Consider the following 12,500-nt stretch of genomic DNA (forward strand, 5'->3'; position numbering starts at 1 on the left):
TTTTGATTTATTGATTAATCAATTCATTATTTAATTTTTCGATTAATTACTAAATTTTCAAAAAGTTACAGATTCGGATGAAACAGTGGTGGTTTGGGAATGCTATCAGCAAATTTATTAAGAAATTAATTATTTTATGATTATTATTTATTTTAATTCTGCAATTAATCAATTAATCAATCAATTATTCCACACCGCTCCCTCTCAATTCCGACTCTATGTGCTGCAAGGCGGCATCGCCAGGCACCCCGGCGATGTCGCACACTAGAAGATTGTTTTTTTTATTCATTTGGCATGGGGGCAGTGTACTTTGAATGTACCAGTACGTTTCATCTTGTGTCAGACAGAAATTCATCACTTGCCCTATAAGGGACTGGAGGGAAGGAAGTGACAAAATGGACCTCTGGAGGTAGTTCTTTAGATGAGAGAAATGGGGAGCAAAGGAGTGGAGGTGAACAGGACACTAGAAATTTAGACTTTGAAAGTTCATGTAAGCCCCACATTGTTGGGAGACATTTGAAGTCTTCAGCCTTCAATCCTTGTGACAAAATTAGTCAGTTTGGATTGCTAACTTAAATCGGACAAACTTTCAAACTTTGATTTTACATTTTATAAAAGTAAGTGAGGATAAAAAAAGATAGCATGCAGGGATGGGGATTATAGAATACTGTACCTGTCTGGTTTGACAACAGGTGTAGGAAGCACAGAAGTTAGTCGCCAGCCCAACTCTGCCAGTGTGTGAAGCAAGGGAATGTAGTCTGTCTTTATATGGCAACCCTGCTGACAGATGAAAAATGGAGGAAAAAAAAATCAATGCATGACCATCACTAACATTGTATTTATAACTAAATGACATGATATTTGCTCTACAGATTGACATATTAATTTTATGTTTTCATCATAAAGAAAATGTATTCAATCAAATAGATATCAATATTTATGAATTGGAAATTCCCTTTTCCTACAATCTTTGGATGGTTGTTTCATGTCATCTGGGGGTAAACCTATTTCATATAACTAAGGCAGTGGCTGATATACTGCATTGTACTTGAAAGATAGTCACAGTGGCAATTGAGTAACTTAATATGATGTATAAAGAGGCAACAAATTTGTCTGCAACTTTTTTTCCATTATATGTCTCATCGGTAATATTATACATAAAAAACATGTATATATATATATATATATATATATATATATATATATATATATATATATATATATATATATATATATATATATGAGACAGGAACATTAGCAGATAGTGTACATCGACTGGAAGTATGTTATTTAGAAGAAAATGTGAAATTAAACAGGATATGGGATATGGACGTTGGGTCATTGCATCATAGGGGAAGGGCTAGCAGGATAGCCTGGAGGTACACACACTCGCCTCGAAGCCATCAAGACTGGGTTAGAATCCTGACCCAGTTGTAAACTGTCATCCTAGTGTTTCACAGGCAGGGCGATTCATCAATGTCTGTGCTGTCCCTCGGAGGGATGTTAAACATTTGCTGGCATTAGTTGGTGGACGTTAAATATCCCACAGAGTCTTTCACAAAGATTAGGTGAGTTATCGCTGGCACCCTGAACAAATTACAAACCCTACAGTAGGCATTGAATCAGTAGCACAGCTGCACCCTCAGCCTTGTGCTGCAAAGAAAGAAGAAGATCATAGGGGAAAATGAACAGATAGGAACACAAAACAAGCCAATCCAAAGCATTAGGATCCTTTAAGGTCAGTGAATCATCATTTTTAGTGATCTTCACTCATCAGGATGTGCTTGATGCATTTGAGAAGTTCCTACATTTTGCACATTGAGATTAAATCCCATTCAGTTACAAGCTAAAGCAACTCTATTTAAGGGGAGTTTGGTTATAAAGTTAGATTACAAGAATGTTTAAGATTAAAGATAACCAATAATAGCCCCATGAATACATTATTTATAATAGGTCATCATCATTAGAACTGCATTTTGTTCATTTATTATCATGATAAAGATATGGACCACACGAGGGAAACAGAAACACTTTTAAGAAGAAAGACATTATAATTAAGGTTCTCTGTGTTCTCAGAAGTCTAAACGTAGAACGCATCATCTTTACAACAAATAGGCATTTGAAATGAGCACATGTTTTCTTGTTGCTGCAAATAGCCTTATGTGACCATTACTGTCAACGAAGTGGATGCCTCCTGAAAGAGGGTTTAAATATATATATACCGGTATATATATATATATATATATATATATATATATATATATATATATATATATATATATATATATATATATATATTGTTGTGGTTACCAGATTCGCAAACCACCATTCAGGTCCCTTAGGTGAGGTATCTCGGTAAGTACATGTGTAGTTAGGCCCGAACCCGTTGTCTAGTGGGAATACATGTCATTTATACGTGCTGCGACTCTTCAGGATAGCCGTTTTTCTTTTACTATCTTTATTTTGGACCAACCGCCATGATCACAACCACAACATCAACCACCGACCACAACCACCGCTTCACCACAACCGCCACGACCTTCACGTCACACCTCGCAACCGTAGCATCGCCACCGTTCTTGCCCCGCTGTGGGTACCGGTGTTGGACTCATGCAGAACGCGCGTCGAACAGCGTGTACAAAATCACGGATTTTGTGCTTCAAAAACGGATCAAAAACGACACACGCCCACTTTTTGCCGTCCAATCGGTGAGCGAGGGGCGACTGGCCCCGCCCCAGGGCGATCGATATATGCAAATTTGTGGATCAAAAAGCCTTCACGCCCACTTTTTCTCGGGCCAATGGGGAGCGAGGTGAAAGGTCAAAGGGAGGGGGTCAAAGGCGAAGTTACGGGGGGATAAAAGGACGGTGTTCGTCAGTCAGAAGAGAGTCGCAAACGAGAACGAGAACGAGAAGGAGTCGGAACGGAGGGGACGAGTGTGGAAGTCTGGAGCCCGAAGCCTGCAGTGGCTGGAGAAGCTGAAGAGAGTCGGACGAGGGGGTGCTCGCGTCGGTGCCGGGAGCTGCACGCCCGAGGGAGGCCGGCAGCACGACCTGGCCGAGGTGGAGACGCACACCAGGGATAATAAAGATCCTCTATACCCCGAGCATCAGCAACCCCCTCCTGTTTCCCCCCGCGCTGAGATAGTGCGACCAAGGGGGCCCCGTTCCCACCCCCTGCCAGGCACTGTCCACGAGGCCCGCGGGTTGCGGGGCCATCGCCGCTCCGCGTCTCATCACCAGACGGGTAGGCGCGACCCGGTCTCGGCCTCAGGCCTGCCTCATTCTTGAGGTATTTCTTTTCCTTGGTTTTGGGTATGTGTTGTCGGCGCCGTCTGTGAAGTAGAATTGTATAAGTGTTGCCGTGTGCTCGGTAGTCGGTATTAGCTCTGCACTGTGTTTTCACTTTTATGTTTGCTTTTTGTGTAAATGGAAGTGTGTTTTCTTTTTTTTTTGTGTGCATTTGGTGGAATTGTATTTGTGTGCTTCCCGTGTGCCGAGAATAAATGTGCTTTATTGTTGAACTGTTTCCCGCTTCGCTTCGTCATTTCTTTCTTTGAATCCCCATCTTGCTTCACGTAAAGGGTTGGTAGTGGGCTGAATACGCCCGATAATTAATCGAACCGTCGAGGTCGACGATAACACCGCTCGGTTATTCTGATAGTACGGAACGGGTCGCTTAAGTGGCCCGTGTCCGAAGTCGACCTGCGGCGAGGTGCGATCGCCCGGTCTACCCTCCGCGTGGGTACTTAGGTAGTTCGAATTTGGCGAGCAACCCTATCCCACGCGGGGGCTGATTGGCTCGATCGCGGTGAGACCGAAAGGTCCACCCGTGACTGGTTCCCGGCGTTAGTCCGAGAGGGTCACGACTGGATTGTCCGTCCGGTGGGCGACGTGCCGCGATTCGAGTTACGTGGCCGTCAGCACGCCGGCGGGCGCGAAATCCGCAACACTGGTGTCAGGTCGTGCGATACAAATTCATCGCCCTCCTCGCGGCACTGGTATCGGAGAACAGGAAAACGGGCTCTCCTGTCTCCGGCTAAATTTACGGGAATCGGTCCAGGGGTGAGAGAAGCGACCCCCGATTCCCTCCAAATTACGAGCGAGCAAATTAACCCTTCACGAGAAGCAAGATGGCGTCTCAAGGCGAGCGGGAGCCGGGGGTATTAGAAATGTATATGTGTAGTAATGTAGAGTCCATGGTCCAGGATGGAATCCCCGAGCAGGAAATGTTGATTGTGCAGGAACACGGACTCGCCCAACTGAACCCAGGGCCCGAGGTGGGTGCGGCAGCGGCCGCGGTGTATGACACCTCCCCCCCCCCTCTCCACCAAGACCCTTCCCCAACCCTTGCCGAAACGGCTCAGCTGAGTGCATCCAACATGGCCCAGCTATAGCCATGCTGGCGGCAATGAACAAACAAATGATCGAAAAAATGGATGCGAATATGAAAAAATGGATGAAAAGATGGATACAAATACAAATGAAGTGAAAACGACGATGGATGCGAATACACAGCAAATGAGGGAAGAGATGAAAAAGTTCCGGGGTGAGACGCAGAACATGGGCCGATGCCTGCAGGCGGGCATGAAGGCCGTGACAAAGGAAATAATAGTTGAGACAAGGGAGGTAAAGGGTGAAGAGTTGGCAGAGACACGGGAGATAGAAAAAATAGAGGAAAGACTACACGAGGAGGACGGGGTAAGTGACGCACACACACACACGGAGGTAGTGGAGGACAATGGGGGTGAGCTGGCGGACCGTGCAGGGACCCGGTGCGAGCACCTGGATGGCCTCCTCCAGGAACGAGGGGAGGGAGTATGCCCCCTCGAGGCGAGTCACGACCAGGTGAGTTCGGTCGTGTTCTGCGAGGTTGAGGGGACGGGTGCTGTGGACGGGTGCACGGAGAGCTTGGGGGGTATAGAGGCCCCGGAGACCCTTGTGGGGACACGAATCCCCAGGGTGGTTGTCCCTGTGTGTGTGGTGCAAGGTGTGAGTGCGGCACCGTGTGTGGAAGCGACCCCGTGTGTGAGTGGTGTGGTGGCGATGGAGCCGGAGTACGTGCTTCCCAGCACGCCGTGTGTGGATGAGGCACCGTGTGTGAGTGTCGCCGTGTGTGTGAATGAAGCACCGCGGGTGAGTGCCCTCGCGTGTGTGAGTGAGGCACGGTGTATGAGTGAGGCACGAGTGAGTGGAAGGCCGCAAGTGCGTGGAGCCACGTGTGCGAGTGAGGCACGCGTGAGTGAACGGCCGTGTGCAAGGGAGACCGTGTGTGTGAGAGAGCGGTATGTAAGGGAGATGTCGGTTGGCATGCGGGAGCACGCAGCCGCGTCTCCCCGTGTGAATGTGATGGAGTGGACTGTGTGCGTCGTTACACGCAGGTGTGCGTGGGTCGAATGGCGACGACGAAGGCGACATGAGAAGAAAGAAAGCCGGGTAGCGGCTGTAGTTGTTTCGCGGACCGTGCCGGGTTCACCCAGCAGTGAGCACGAGGTTCGTGCTGTGCAACGCACGAGACCACCACGTGCTCGCTTGCGAGAGAAGTCCCGGTCCGGAAACGCACGCGGTGGATTTGCCGATCCCGCGGACGGACAAAGTTTAGGCAGGATAACGGATTTGGACTGGACGGGTTCTCCACGCGATCGTGTGTGTTAAGCTCCAACGGGCAAAGCACATGTGTTCGCGTGGGGAACCCCTCGAGACGTGGGGCTTGGTTTTTTTTTCTGCGCACGGTGACGTCATGGCTGCACGTGGGGTTGGAATCCGGCAGGAGGGGTATCTCTGCCGGATGGTACCGTCCAAGGAGGGACGAGGAACACATGCAGCTGCATGACGTCACGGGCAGGTGCAAAGTGCGCGAGCTCTGAGTTGCCGCGCAGGTGCTGCGCATGGAAAAAAAAAAAGAAAAAAAAAAGCAAGCCTCACTTTCGGGTGTACAGGATTCCTGGGCAAGGGGTGGAAGACCCCCTTACCTGGGCACAGGATGGAAACTAGTTAGGGGGAAGGGTTAGCTTAGTTAGACCGACTCCATGGGGCAGGGGTAAGTCCTCATGGAGTCCGTGGAATGGATTAGTTAGAGGGATTGTAGCCAGATTTAGGTTGGGAAATAAAATGATTTATTTGGAGACTGTGACAGACTTGTGAATGTGTAGAGGGGACGTAGCTTAGCAACGTAGTGTTAAAAGGAACGTGCTATAGTTTAAGGGACGACGTGGGAGCACGAGTTAGTTAGGGGAGGTAGTTAGAAGGATGGCAGAGTTCAGCGGTGTGTGTGTGTGTTGGTGAGTTATGATGTGGAGACATGTTGAGTGAGTGAGGCCAGCGGGTCTGTGTGTGTGGAGTGAATCGGGAATGCATGGTGCGATGAGTGATTGGGAGGAGGAGTGACTCCCGCCCAAGGGACCCCGGGGTCAGAGTAAAGTGAGTTAGCTGGGTTAGTCAAATTGAAAAATGGAGGTCGTTTTGCTGTTGGTGGGAAAGTAGGCTCGAGACCCATTTGGAGGGGTGCAGGAGCCCTGTTGACGGGCTTGGGAGCGTGGCTGCGAAAGGTGAGTATCGCTGAGTGGGTACCCCGGGCACCAGGCTAGTCGGCCGCGGTAGGCCATGGGCCCATGGGGGGCCGGGATAGAGTAGTGGGCACGGGTGCGCCTGCTTGGTGCGGGGGCCCGGGGCGCCATTAGCCGCGTGGGCAGTGTTGTGGGCACGGGTGACCCTCGGAAAGGGGCCCGGGAGGCCGGCCTGCCATGTGTGCGTTTCAGGGGAGGTGCCATGGGGGGCACTCCCCGGTGTTAGGGAGCTGGTAGGCTCGGAGGCAGTGTAGTGCCCGGGGGTGCCATAGCGGGAGATTCGGCAGAGGGTCGTGCCTGCCAAAGGGAGCCACGTGTCCCAGCCAGGAGACCGTGTGAGGGCACGGAGAGAAAATTGGGGGGGCGAGGCCCGAAATTGTAAGGACACCAACACAGGCGACGGGAATCTGGGTTGTTAGAACCAATAGTTTAAGCGAGAGGCGCTTGTTGAAAGCCCCGGGGTAGTTTAACAGTTAAATGGTTAGGGTAGATTAGGAGATGTACCCCTCCGCACCATCCATCCCCTCGCTGTCGTTGTGGGCCGCTGGACCCACTTTGGTTATAGATCGCCGAACTCTGGGGAGGCCATTCTGAGGCTTCGTTGGGCCTCGACACAGGACGTTAGCTCTCCCTTGTTCCCCTCCGGGAAGGGAACGTAGGGGTTGGGAGTAGGCTAGGTGACAGGATAGGTTAGCCGAACAAGGACGATAAAGGGGGTTAGGGGACGATTTATAGTGGGGAAGTAAAAATAAAAACAACAAAAAAATAAGTGGGGGCTAAATTGGTTTTTCACAAATTAAGGGAGTGGGTATGTACAGTGACAGGCAAAGGCGATAGGTTGGGAGGGAGACAGGTAGGTAGGTCCGAGCCCGCCTTCCAAGTGGCCAGCACCACCGCACTCCCTCCACCAACCTCCACTGAACGGCAAAGGCTAGCCAACTCCATCGGCTGGCCGTGCTTTTCTTCGAGGCGGAGGCCGGCCAACTTCATCGGCAGCTGTTGTTTTGCTGCAAGGCCTGTGCCATCGGCTGGCCGTGTTTTGCTTCAAGGCCTGTGCCGGCCACTTCATCTGCAGCTGTGGTACTTCAAGGCCTGTGCCGGCCAGTTCATCTGCCGGCTGTGTTTGCCTGCAGCGGCCTTCTTCTGCGGGCTGTGTTTGCCTGCCACCTTTGCCATGCCATGCCCACTGCCCACGTTCACCAGCCCCGTTCAATTTTTGCTTTGCCCCCCCTGTTCATTTCCATGTGCGCCAGGATCAAGGCAACAGTTTGCAAGCTGCAAGAACTGCCCTGTTGGCAGCTACAACACGGGCCTGCAGTGGCGGCCCATGCACCGTGTTTGTGTCCATGCATCCATTCGTTGTGCTCATTGCGTGTGCCACTTGAGCTGGCACGGAGACTGCGTTGTGCAGCCCATGCACCGTTGTGGTTCACTGCGTTCAGTTCAAAAGGGAAGGCCTTGGACTGCGTGTGAGCAGCCAGCCACGTTCCCTGTCACCTGCATTGTTTGAGTCAGAGACTGCATGCGGGCAGCCTGGCTCCCTGCTAACTGCTTTCTTTTTGCAGAGTTCGATGATCCTGGGCCATGGTTTAGTGTAAAATTTGTAAGTTAAGGTTAAGATGTACTGTACATATGAGTGCGCCCCCGGCATGTATGTCTTAGCGCCGGCAATTTTATTTAAGTCGTCCGTGTGAGTGAGTTTGTTTAGGTAGTTACTCAGCCCTCAGGTTATTTATTTTGGGGACACGAATACCATGAATGTCGCACTCAGGGATCCGTAGGTAAAATGTACTAGGGGAAAACTACACATGATGGCACACGAAAATTTGACGACTCGGGACGAGTCTGTAAAAAGGGAAGGGGGTAGTGTTGTGGTTACCAGATTCGCAAACCACCATTCAGGTCCCTTAGGTGAGGTATCTCGGTAAGTACATGTGTAGTTAGGCCCGAACCCGTTGTCTAGTGGGAATACATGTCATTTATACGTGCTGCGACTCTTCAGGATAGCCGGTTTTCTTTTACTATCTTTATTTTGGACCAACCGCCATGATCACAACCACAACATCAACCACCGACCACAACCACCGCTTCACCACAACCGCCACGACCTTCACGTCACACCTCGCAACCGTAGCATCGCCACCGTTCTTGCCCCGCTGTGGGTACCGGTGTTGGACTCATGCAGAACGTGCGTCGAACAGCGTGTACAAAATCACGGATTTTGTGCTTCAAAAACGGATCAAAAACGACACACGCCCACTTTTTGCCGTCCAATCGGTGAGCGAGGGGCGAATTGGCCCCGCCCCCAGGGCAATCGATATATGCAAATTTGTGGATCAAAAAGCCTTCACGCCCACTTTTTCTCGGGCCAATGGGGAGCGAGGTGAAAGGTCAAAGGGAGGGGGTCAAAGGCGAAGTTACGGGGGGATAAAAGGACGGTGTTCGTCAGTCAGAAGAGAGTCGCAAACGAGAACGAGAAGGAGTCGAGAACGAGAAGGAGTCGGAACGGAGGGGACGAGTGTGGAAGTCTGGAGCCCGAAGCCTGCAGTGGCTGGAGAAGCTGAAGAGAGTCGGACGAGGGGGTGCTCGCGTCGGTGCCGGGAGCTGCACGCCCGAGGGAGGCCGGCAGCGCGACCTGGCCGAGGTGGAGACGCACACCAGGGATAATAAAGATCCTCTATACCCCGAGCATCAGCAACCCCCTCCTGTTTCCCCCCGCGCTGAGATAGTGCGACCAAGGGGGCCCCGTTCCCACCCCCTGCCAGGCACTGTCCACGAGGCCCGCGGGTTGCGGGGCCATCGCCGCTCCGCGTCTCATCACCAGACGGGTAGGCGCGACCCGGTCTCGGCCTCAGGCCTGCCTCATTCTTGAGGTATTTCTTTTCCTTGGTTTTGGGTATGTGTTGTCGGCGCCGTCTGTGAAGTAGAATTGTATAAGTGTTGCCGTGTGCTCGGTAGTCGGTATTAGCTCTGCACTGTGTTTTCGCTTTTATATTTGCTTTTTGTGTAAATGGAAGTGTGTTTTCTTTTTTTTGTGTGCATTTGGTGGAATTGTATTTGTGTGCTTCCCGTGTGCCGAGAATAAATGTGCTTTATTGTTGAACTGTTTCCCGCTTCGCTTCGTCATTTCTTTCTTTGAATCCCCATCTTGCTTCACGTAAAGGGTTGGTAGTGGGCTGAATACGCCCGATAATTAATCGAACCGTCGAGGTCGACGATAACACCGCTCGGTTATTCTGATAGTACGGAACGGGTCGCTTAAGTGGCCCGTGTCCGAAGTCGACCTGCGGCGAGGTGCGATCGCCCGGTCTACCCTCCGCGTGGGTACTTAGGTAGTTCGAATTTGGCGAGCAACCCTATCCCACGCGGGGGCTGATTGGCTCGATCGCGGTGAGACCGAAAGGTCCACCCGTGACTGGTTCCCGGCGTTAGTCCGAGAGGGTCACGACTGGATTGTCCGTCCGGTGGGCGACGTGCCGCGATTCGAGTTACGTGGCCGTCAGCACGCCGGCGGGCGCGAAATCCGCAACAATATATATATATATATATATATATATATATATATATATATATATATATATATATATATATATATATATATATATATATATATATAATTTTATTTTATTTAACCTTTTACAATCACAGACACAATTTCATGACAAAAAACAATGGGGAACAGCAATCCATCACGGATAATTTCAAAACCAACATGGTATGTTTTAAATTCAGTCAGGAAATTGGTGGAGAGGTATGAAATTGAATTGGTGGAGTAGATTTGCTGATCAAAGTGCTAACTTAGCATAAAATGATTATTATTATTTTTAAAAGAAAAGTTTAAATTGTGGTTCCATTGGTTGGCCTGCCATAAACAGTATGAGTATTGTAAAAATGAACAACAACAACAAAAAAACTTGAAACATGTTAATGGCCAAAAAAGATCAGGAGGTTGGATGAACACATTGAAATCTTTAGCTGAAGGTAGGTGCATCATTGTATACTAGTATCTTGACAAATTTGAGCTACAGTATTCATGCTGGGTCCAACACGTTGGTGCAAAAGTGAATTTTACCTTTGAGCTGTTTGGTCGGGGTTTGATTGTTCAACTGAATTTAAACCGTTGGATTGGTGCTTCACAAGCAGGGCAAAGTGCACAGTCCTTCAAATAGATATTAAGCTGGGTATCCTGTCTGCTAGCGTTAGTTTGTAGACATTGAGGATCCCACGGTGCCTTATCCAAAGAATAAGTGAGTTATCGTTGTCACACTGCGCAAATTCGCAGAGTTTAGATCTTTTGGTTAAAGCGAACATGCAGTCAATGTGTTTTAGAACTTTTTTTTGACAAAATTCCTGATTTCATTAAAACTACGACCACTTTTAAAATTGGATGGAAATTGTTGGTATTTATGCAAACAAAAAATTTATTTTCACAAAAAATGTGGAGGCCCCCATTTTGTGGAGGCACTGGAGCACGTGCTCCACTGGTTCCGCTCTAAATACGGCCCTGGAGCACATACAATATCAGTGTTCGCACCATTCACTATTTTGTTTCCAATCAGAAAAGGTGAACTTATGCCATCCAAAAGTTTTACAACACACATCTGAATTTGGGTTGATTGCATGACCATTCCAGTTGTTTTCACAACTATAACGCTGGAGGTGAGACATTACTAATTTTATTTGCAGTAAAAATACGTATTTTTCAGGTGAGTAATTTTACTCGATCATTTGAAATGCCATTATCACTTTGATAATAAATACATTTCTGAAATAATCATAGTTTTCTTCATGAAACAAAAGTAAATTCACAAGCCTGTGAGTTATATTCCTTACAACTATGCTGTGATGGGGGGTGGGTGGGGGATGAGGGAGGCATGAGAGGGATTGCTGTTGGCCCCATAATTTTTGATGGTCTTTACAATCGTTACACACACACATACACATATCTATAGATATAAAGTTGAAAGTGTGTCTGTCTGTGTGTCTGTGTGTCTGTGTTTGTCTGTGACCTATGCACGCGAAAAGTACTGGACTGATCCTCACCAAACTTCACATGCTGACAGAACATGTACCCGGGAGTGTCCCGATGTAAAAGAATTGTACTTCCAACTTCCGGTTTCCGAATTATGACGTCATCACCTGATTTTGTAATGTTAATTTTCAAGTTCAGCCGATTGACATGGGGCCAACGCCATTTGCAATAGAATGAAAAAATAATGCTACAGTCAATTGAAGACAATGACTTCCGACTTCCGACTTCCCGGTTTCCGAATTATGACGTCATCACCTGATTTTTGTAACGTTAATTTTTCAAGTTCAGCCGATTGACATGGGGCCAACGGAATTTGCTGGAGAATGAGAAATTAATACTACAGTCAATTGAAGACAATGACTTCCGACTTCCCGGTTTCCGAATTATGACGTCATCACCTGATTTTGTAATGTTAATTTTCAAGTTCAGCCGATTGACATGGGGCCAACGCCATTTGCAATAGAATGAAAAAATAATGCTACAGTCAATTGAAGACAATGACTTCCGACTTCCCGGTTTCCGAATTATGACGTCATCACCTGATTTTGTAACGTTAATTTTTCAAGTTCAGCCGATTGACATGGGGCCAACGGAATTTGCTGGAGAATGAGAAATTAATACTACAGTCAATTGAAGACAATGATTCCGACTTCCCGGTTTCCGAATTATGACGTGCATTCGACACACTTGCAAAAATGACCATATGTATATTATACCGTACCAGCACGAATACCCGTGCTCCGCACAGGAATCCCGTGAATGACGGCGGGTCTGAAGGAGTATATGTCACAGTTAATTGTAAAATTGTAGAGGCTGCCACACATAAACTCACTCACACACACACACACGCACGCACGCACATGGACACGCACGCACACACACGCACACACACACACACACACA

At 48.5% G+C, this 12,500-nt stretch overlaps 1 long non-coding RNA gene across 2 annotated transcripts in view; it reads right to left on the reverse strand.

Moving 5' to 3' along the window:
* LOC147032896 (uncharacterized) overlaps positions 1-12,382 on the reverse strand; it is a 25,993-nt gene extending 13,611 nt beyond the window's left edge. Inside the window, exons 1-2 of one of the 2 annotated variants that reach the window (XR_015055398.1) lie at positions 12,319-12,382; positions 674-777 (exon numbers count right to left, since the gene is read on the reverse strand). This is a non-coding gene — a long non-coding RNA (uncharacterized LOC147032896). Of the gene's footprint in view, positions 1-673; positions 1,133-12,318 lie in introns of those variants that run through there. The other variant, XR_015055397.1, reaches the window with a different exon arrangement.
* Positions 12,383-12,500: the final 118 nt, after the last annotated feature.

The sequence above is a fragment of the Eptatretus burgeri genome, chromosome 2, assembly GCF_056783735.1.
Source record: "Eptatretus burgeri isolate ZD-2024b chromosome 2, Ebu_testis_v1, whole genome shotgun sequence".
In the NCBI taxonomy this organism is placed as follows: Eukaryota; Metazoa; Chordata; class Myxini; order Myxiniformes; family Myxinidae; genus Eptatretus; species Eptatretus burgeri.